General features: G+C 42.8%; 1 non-coding gene across 1 annotated transcript; it reads left to right on the top strand.

The window, feature by feature from the left end:
- The first annotated feature begins 6,784 nt into the window (after nt 1–6,784).
- Nucleotides 6,785–6,891, top strand: LOC141698768 (small nucleolar RNA R71). Its single transcript, XR_012565271.1, has one exon. It is a non-coding gene; the product is annotated as a small nucleolar RNA R71 (small nucleolar RNA).
- Nucleotides 6,892–9,372: the final 2,481 nt, after the last annotated feature.

Genomic DNA, 9,372 nt, shown 5'->3' with positions numbered 1-9,372 from the left:
TTATCAAATTCTAAGCATAATAAATAGATTATCCTCGAAAATAATCAGATCATAACAACAATCTAGCCCTTAAGCATTCTCTAAGACTTAGTGAAAATACAAGTGCTTCTAGCATGCATATCAACCTACACAACTTAATATCACTTTAATGCTATCACTACACTCGCATCAATATCACAATTCAGTCGATAAATTATTGCAAAAGGGATCATGGTATATGCATGAGCTATATGATATGACAAACAAATAAAGCTATATATAAAAAAAAAACTATATGGCAAAAATTATGCAACTATATAAACTAACTATCATGAATATGCAGCTATATGACACACACAAAATATTCCTTAACTACCACCCCCAAACTTAAAATCTTCACTGTCCCCAGTGAAGGTAGTAGAAAAGAACACAGGGTATACCTACTCGGAGTCATCATCATCATCACCCTCAGTGGGTGGAGTATCAGGCGGCGGGTATGCAGAGTCCTCACCAAAAACTGGCCACTGGATATCAGCTCCAAGGCCTCGAAAAGCAGTCCCTAACGCAAGAGTGAGCTCCTGAGCAAACCTGCTCTGCGTCTCATACATGGCATCCATCCACCGTGAAAGCCTCCTATACTGGGCATCACCCATCCCAGCACCCTCCTGAGCTCTCGAAGAACCAGCCTCACCACGCCCTGGCCTAGCCATAGTAGCACCTCGTGCTGGACGTCCTCCTGGAAGACGATAACCCAGCCCATGCTCCTCAGGCTCACCACCGGTCCACTCCTGCATCCCATTCAGAGTGCCAGAATCTATCGGAGCTGCTGGCAACTGCAACTGCTCATGAGCCGGCCAGTTCACTCCTACTGCTCGGCATAGCTTCGTAACCGTGGATGCATAAGGGATGTTCATATGCTTTGCTCCCCTCAAAAACTTCAGAATTCCTTGGTAGATAAACTCACCAAGGTCCACATAGTATTCCTCATTCAGAATTCCCCACAACAACTGTGCTCTCTCAACTGTGACCTCGTGTGCATGTGAAGAAGGCAAAATATTAGCACATACAAATGCATTCCATGCACGGGCATACCTGTTCATGGCGATCGCCGGAAAGTGACGATACTCATTATTGGCTGGACTGCGGTTCCAAACTGTGCCCGGTCGACAGAGAGTCACACAAATCAAATCCAAGTCAAAATCCTCAGCAGTCTTTTCATTCCAGTTCTCCTCCTCGGGCTTCCTCTCTCGCTGTCCAATCACACGGCGAATCGCCGCAGGATGATAATCAACCGTCAGCCCACGAACTACAGAAAACCCATTCTTTTCAGCCTTCGCGTTCGCGTAGAACTCGCGAACAACACTCATCGGTACTGCTTCGGGTGACTCACAAAAAGCTATCCACCCCTTCTCTGCAATCATGGGCAACAACTCACCATCCCTCCCTGATGGTAAAAACCCCCTCTCCTTCAGAATCGGCTTCCCCAACAGCCTAGTGTACTCCTCCTCCGCAGCTCTGTCAGTTAACCGAGGCCTTGCAGCAGTACCCCTTGATGAATCAGCAGTAAGAACTGTGCTGCTACTGTCAATAGTGCGTGCTCTCTTGGGTGCCATTGATTTGTGAATAAAAGTGTGTAAGAACTGATTTTTGATGTTTATGAGAGGGTTTAAGTGTAGGAAGTTTGTGGGAGATATGTAGGATAGGTGTATGTATATATAGGGTGTGGAGTAGGTTAAATTAGATTAGGAGTGGGGTTGAGGGATAAAATCATGGGGTAATGGGAAAAGAATTCGTGGGTTTATGGGCTGTGATGGGTTTTTGTGTTTTTGTTTTTTTTTTTTTCTGAACTGCAAAAAATTTTCTGGAACTCGACCCCTGCGCGGCCGCTCAGCATTTCTGCGCGGGCGCGTAGAGGGTCTCTGGAAAAAAAAAATTTCAGCCCCTGTTTTCTGATTTTTTTTGTGTTTTTGGATAGGTTATTAACTTCTAAGGGTTTCTGTAACAACAATTCATGGGTTGCCTCCCACGCAGCGCTTCTTTTTCGTCATTAGCTTGACGTTCTGTACCTTTCTCAAGTAGTCAACAAAATGGCACTAACCACCTCTCGGTTTGCCATGTCCCCATAGTAGTGCTTCAACCGCTGACCGTTAACCTTGAATGCTTGGTCCGAATCATTCTCAAAAATTTCCACCGCTCCATGTGGAAACACAGTTTTGACAATAAAAGGTCCAGACCACCTTGATTTCAACTTCCCAGGAAAAAGTCGGAGCCGAGAGTTGAATAAAAGAACTTGTTGCCCTGGCACAAATAACTTAGGATGTAGCTTCCTATCGTGCCACCTCTTCACCTTTTCCTTATACATTTTGTTATTCTCGTACGCTTGAAGTCGAAATTCATCAAGTTCATTAAGCTGAAGCATTCTTTTCTTACCAGCTGCATCTAAATCCAGGTTCAATTTCTTCAATGCCCAGTAGGCCTTATGCTCAAGCTCCGCCGGTAGATGACATCCCTTACCGTACACCAACTGAAACGGTGACATCCCAAGTGGAGTTTTGTATGCTATTCTGTAAGCCCAAACAGCTTCATCGAGCTTTAAAGACCAATCCTTCCTTGACGGACAAACGACCTTCTCTAGAATGCGCTTTATCTCTCTGTTAGACACTTCCCCTTGACCATTTGTTTGCGGATGATAGGCAGTAGCTACTCGATGATTCACATTATAACGCTGCATCATAGAAGTGAACTTACGGTTGCAAAAATGCGATTATTCATCACTTATGATTACCCGAGGCGTTCCAAACCTTGTGAAAATTTGCTTATGAAGAAAATTTAGCACTGCCTTTGCATCATTTATCGGTAAAGCTTTAACTTCGACCCATTTTGAGACATAATCGACTGCCAGCAAGATGTACTGATTATTGTAAGACGAGATAAAAGGCCCCATGAAATCGATTCCCCATACATCAAAGACCTCGACTTCAAGCATCATATTTAATGGCATCTCATTCTTCCTTGACAAATTTCCCACTCTTTGGCAACGATCACACCTTAAAACAAACTGATAAGCATCCTTGAACAAAGTAGGCCAGAAAAAACCTGCTTGCAGAATACGAGCTGTCGTCTTCTCACCTCCATAGTGTCCACCATAAACCGTGGAATGGCAGTCTCGTAATATCCCCTCCGTCTCACAGAACGGGATACATCTCCTGATGATCTGATCAGCTCCCTGTCTAAACAAATATGGTTCATCCCACATATACCACTTCACCTCATGCAGAAACTTCTTCTTTTGAGCGGATGTCAAATTAAGCGGCATTATATTGCTGACAAGATAGTTTACAATATCTGCAAACCATGGTTCTTCCTCCTGAATTGCAAACAACTGTTCATCCGGAAAAGATTCATTGATTAACGTCCTATCTTGTGAAGTAGAATCGGGATTCTCCAACCTAGAGAGATGGTCAGCTACTTGATTCTCGGTACCTTTTCTATCTTTGATCTCTAACTCAAATTCTTGAAGTAAAAGCACCCAACGAATGAGTCTCGGCTTCGAATCCTTCTTAGAAACCAGATAGCGAATAGCTGCATGATCAGTGAATACTGTCACTTTCGTACCAAGCAGATAAGATCGAAATTTCTCAAAGCCAAAGACTATAGCCAAAAGCTCCTTCTCAGTAGTGGTGTAGTTCAATTCGGCCCCATTTAAAGTCTTACTCGCATAGTAGACCACATGGAAGAGATTTTTCTTGCGCTGTCCCAGAACTGCACCTACCGCATAGTCACTCGCATCACACATCATCTCAAACGGTTCTGTCCAATCTGGTGCTGTAATAACTGGTGCCGTGATCAAACTCTCCTTGAGAGTCTCGAATGCTGCCAAACATTCATCATCAAATTTAAAAGGCACATCTTTCTCAAGTAAATTGCACAACGGCTTAGATATCTTTGAAAAGTCCTTGATGAATTGCCGATAAAAACCCGCATGACCGAGAAAACTACGGATTCCTTTCACCGAATTAGGTGGGGGAAGATTTTCAATGACTCCCACCTTGGCCTTGTCCACCTCCAGACCTTTGCTAGAGACCTTATGCCCAAGGATAATGCCTTCACGCACCATAAAATGACATTTCTCCCAATTAAGCACCAAATTAGTTTCCACGCATCTTTTGAGTACGGCGCGCAGATTATTCAAACATTCCTCATATGAGTGTCCAAAGACGGAGAAGTCATCCATGAACACTTCGACATTATTTCCAATCATGTCAGAGAATATAGCCATCATACATCTCTGAAAGGTGGCCGGGGCGCCACATAACCCAAACGAAACTCTACGAAAAGCAAATGTGCCAAATGGACAAGTGAAGGTAGTCTTTTCCTGATCCTCTGGTGCAATACAAATCTAATTATACCCGGAATAACCATCCAGAAGACAAAAATACTCATGTCCCGCCAATCTGTCAAGCATTTGATCAATGAATGGGAGAGGGAAGTGATCCTTCCTTGTGGCTTTGTTCAATTTTCTATAATCCATGCATACTCTCCATCCTGTAACTGTTCGAGTAGGGATGAGCTCATTCTTTTCATTTGCGACCACAGTGATACCTCCTTTCTTAGGTACACATTGCACGGGGCTCACCCACGAGCTGTCAGAAATAGGATAAATGATGTTGCATCTAGCCATTTCAGAATTTCTTTCTTCACCACCTCCTTCATGATCGGGTTCAGTCTTCGCTGCTGTTCCACAGTTGGCTTACTACCTTCCTCTAACAGAATTTTATGCATACAATATGAAGGACTTATCCCCTTGATGTCTGCTATGGTCCATCCTATAGCCGATTTGAATTCTCTCAAAATCCTTAAGAGCTTGTCTTCCTCACTACCTGAAAGGTCAGCTGAAATAATAACAGGTAACGTAGATGAATCACCTAAAAAAGCATACCTCAAGTGTTCAGGTAATGGTTTGAGCTCCAAGGTAGGTGCTTCCTCTATTGATGGTTTGAGCTTCCCTTCAGCATTCTTAAGGTCAGAAGTACCAAGAGATTCAAATGGTATGTCGAGCTTTCGCTTCCATGGAGAAGCGTTCAGATATTGTAATTGCTCGTTGCTATCTTCATCATCGCTGTCAAAATCCCCCACTAAGGCCTTTTCCAATGCATCAGACATTAGCATGTGATCGAGTTCCGAAGTAACCGCAGAATCAATCACATCCACTTTTAAGCACTCCTCATCTTCTGTAGGGAATTTCATTGCCTTGAATATGTTGAAGGTCACATCCTGATCTTGGACCCGCATAGTAAGTTCCCCTTTTTGCACATCTATCAAGGTACGGCCAGTAGCCAAGAAAGGCCTCCCCAAGATTATGGGAATCTTCTTATCTTCCTCAAAATCCAGAATAACAAAATCTGCAGGAAAGAAGAGCTTATCCATCTTGACGAGCACATCCTCAACTATACCCCTTGGGTAAGTAATGGAACGGTCCGCCAATTGTAGTGACATGTATGTGGGTTTTGGATCAGGCAGATCCAGCTTTTTAAAGATCGACAACGGCATCAGATTAATGCTTGCTCCCAAATCACAAAGGCACTTGTCAAAAGTTAGATTGCCAATGGTGCAAGGAATGGTGAAGCTTCCTGGATCTTTTAGTTTTGGTGGTAACTTTTGCTGCAGAACAGCGCTGCATTCTTCCGTGAGAGCAACGGTTTCAAGGTCATCCAGTTTCACCTTTCTTGAAAGAATAGTCTTCATAAACTTCGCATAATTAGGCATTTGTTCCAGAGCCTCAGCGAAAGGTATATTGATGTGAAGTTTCTTAAACACCTCCAGAAACTTCCCGAACTGTCTATCCAGCTTTTGTTGCTGCAATCTCTTAGGAAAAGGTGGTGGAGGATAGAGCTGTTTCTCCCCTGTATTAGCCTCAGGCAGAGTGTGTTCAACAGTAGTCTTCTTTGGTTCCGCCGCTTTCTCCTTTTGCTTAGATTCTTCATCTCTAACTTCAGCTTCGACTTCTTTTGCCTTTTCAGCATCAGCTACTTTTCCAGACCTTAAGGTAATAGCCTTGACTTGCTCTTTAGCTTCCTTCCTGCCTGGTAATTCCGTGTCACTGGGAAGAGTGCCAGGTTGATGATTGAGCACTGCATTGGCTAATTGACCGATTTAATTTTCCAAGGTCTTGATAGAAACCGCCTGACTCTTGCACAACAGCTTAAGTTCCTCAAAATCAGCACTAGTAGGTGCAGCTGCACTTCCCTGTTGAGGATATGATTGCCTTGTAGCATACTGCTGTGGTTGCTGGAATCCAGGTGGGTTAAACTGTTTACTTACTCCTTGCTGATATGTTGGCTGAATAGCATTCTGATTATTCCCCCAGCTGAAATTTGGATGATTTCTGTTGTTAGGATGATAGGTCGATGGCACAGGCTCCTGTTGTCACTGATAATTATTCACATACTGAACAGATTCGTTGACAAGAAAACACTGATCCATAGCATAAGAACCTACACAAAGCTCACAAACCATAGCTATTTGATTAACTCCATACGTAGCCAAAGAATCAACCTTCATTGATAGCGCTTGGAGCTGGGCTGCAATAGCGGTGGCTGCATCAACTTCCAGAATACCTGCTACCTTGCCTGACGTCATCCTTTGAGTTGGGTTTTGATGCTCATTTGCAGCCATCGTCTCGATAAGATTATACGGCTCAGTATAGCTTTTAGCCCATAAGGCGCCTCCAGCTGCTGCATCGAGCATGGGCCGAGATTGGGCCCCCAAACCATTATAAAAACCAGTGATTACCATCCAATCCGGCATTCCATGATGTGGACATTTTCTCAACATTTCCTTGTAGCGTTCCCAAGCCTCGCACATAGATTCTGTAGGTTGCTGCGCAAATTAAGTAAGAGCACTCCTCATAGCAGCAGTCTTTGCCATTGGACAAAACTTCACCAGAAACTTTTGCGCAAGATCTTGCCACGTAGTGATTGACCCAGCTGGTTCAGAATGTAACCAGTCTTTAGCTTTATCCCTCAGTGAGAATGGGAAAAGCCTCAACTTGATAGCCTCATCAGTCACGCCATTATACTTAAAAGTGCTGCAGATCTCGACAAAATTCCTTATGTGCATGTTGGGGTCTTCAGTTGCCGCTCCTCCAAAAGAAACAGAATTCTGCACCATCTGAATAGTGCCCGGCTTGATTTCAAAGGTGTTAGCTTGAATAGCCGGATGAAGGATGCTTGACTGAATGTCATCAATTTTAGGCCGAGAAAAATCCATAAGAGCTGGATCAGCTTGAACAATACGATCTCCCATGTTTACTGGTTCTTTCTGCTCAGTTCCTGAATCCGAATCCTCAAAATCTAACTTCTCCGAAGTATCAAGAACTTCGTCTTTCTCCTCAGCTGTATCTAAAGTCCTCTTGCGAGCACGAGAACGAGTTTGCATAAACGCTTGCTAAAGTACCTGAAACACAACCGAAAAGAGTAATTAACTACTACGTCCTAATCACTGAGTCCTAATGACCAATGATGGTAAGTACATAAACTAAACAAATATGCCGAGTCCCCAGCAGCGGCACCAAAAACTTGTTAGGGCGAAAACACACACTAATATTCACGCAAGTATACGCGTTCACAAGTAATATAGAATACTTTCTAGTTCGTTCCCTCAGAGACTCAGACTAAGTTATTGTCTAATTTAACTCACTCACCAATGTATGATTACTTCTCAATGTTAAGATAATAACACTTAAAATTGTTGATTAAATATTAACTATAATTAACTACTTAATTAACCACTTAACTAACACTTCAATTTATCAATAATAAAACACTCATGAGATCACAACTTCATTATTACTTCCTTCTATAGCCATTGTTATTACCTTTAGCATGTGACAGTGATAACATTAATCGAATAACACGAAACTGATAAAAGCCAACTTTTATTATACTAATACCATTCTACCAAGCATCCACAATTAAGATAGAAGTTGAATAGTCATCAATCATGTTGAGTTCCTATATGTCTACAGAAATTGACAACACAACGATTTAAGCACAAGTTATTCCTTTTGATTACATAGGGCAAATAAAACTGTTAGAGTTACCCACTAATCATGCACAACGTACATGAACCTATGCTAGCATGGCAAGTTCTAAATCTCAAGATCCACTGTCCCTTCACAAGAGATTAACACCCTATCTTATATGTTCGCGACGCACATAAGACGAATACGCACAACCAATACTAGATATCATGCAATCATCACATACTAAAGTATTAAACAATTAACTAAAGAATTCCATAATAAATCTGTTACAACCCCATGATCACGATTAGCCCATAATAGAACTTATCGCCATCATGGGTTCATATGAAATCATGATAAACAACACAAGAAAATAATAACTAAACTAATTATATTAAAACAGAGTACGTCACAAGAGTAAATAAGTCAAAACAAGAAAACTAGCATCCAACGTTACAACGAAACAAGAATCACAAGAAAGTATGCTCCCTCTTCGCTGCAGTGTGCTAAATCGGTCTTCTTCCTTATCTCCTTCGCTTCTTGCGCAAAACACTATCTAAAACATAATCTCCTTCTTTCTCTATGAAAACGTCTCAAATCTACTTATATAATAGTCCCATAAAACTCAGATTACATAGAAGTTGGAAGCCAACCAGAAGTAGAAGTCTAAAATAATTCAGCTTTTTCTCCGACCCTGCGCGGCCGCTCAGCATTTCTGCGCGGGCGCGCAGGGCTGCTGCGCGGCCGCTCAGCATTGCTGCGCGGGCGCGCAGGACCCTACTGGAAAAATTCCAGGTTCGCTCCGTTTCTCCGCCGTAATCTGCCCGTTCTTTTCCTCTCGCAATGGTGAACACATGCCAAGGCTTATTCTTGATGATTCCTCCTCCGAAATGCAACTAATACCCTGAAATGCATAAACACTAGAAAAACGCATCAAATACACAAAATACTTGATTTCAAGACACCAATTTAAGCCATTTTAAGACGTTCTAAGTGGTGTAAAATGCCACTTATCACTCCTCCAGAACCCACTTAGCCCACTCCACAAGAAAATCAGGGGTGATATCCTCATGAGTAGCCTCAGCAATCCTCACAGCAGCTGCTCTCCGAAACACCTGGAGCCTCTCTTTGAGTCGCCTCTCATCACTCCCAACCTCTCTGGTACGCATGATATGTAATAACTCTTGAATCTGACCCTGTAGGAATCGCTGCTCCATAAGGCAAGCCTCGAACTGATGATATGGGACAGGATAGGAAGAGAACTAGAAAGGTACACCTATAACTGAGTGACCAGTAAGACCTGAATCAGCAGGTGGGGGTCCTCTAATAGGTGGTCTCATGCCTGGGGGTGGAATAGCATGCAGTGGTAC

This window comes from Apium graveolens, chromosome 11, assembly GCF_009905375.1.
Source record: "Apium graveolens cultivar Ventura chromosome 11, ASM990537v1, whole genome shotgun sequence".
Taxonomy (NCBI): domain Eukaryota; kingdom Viridiplantae; phylum Streptophyta; class Magnoliopsida; order Apiales; family Apiaceae; genus Apium; species Apium graveolens.
Note: the sequence above shows the minus strand (reverse complement) of the source record. Positions and strands in the feature narration are given on the sequence as shown.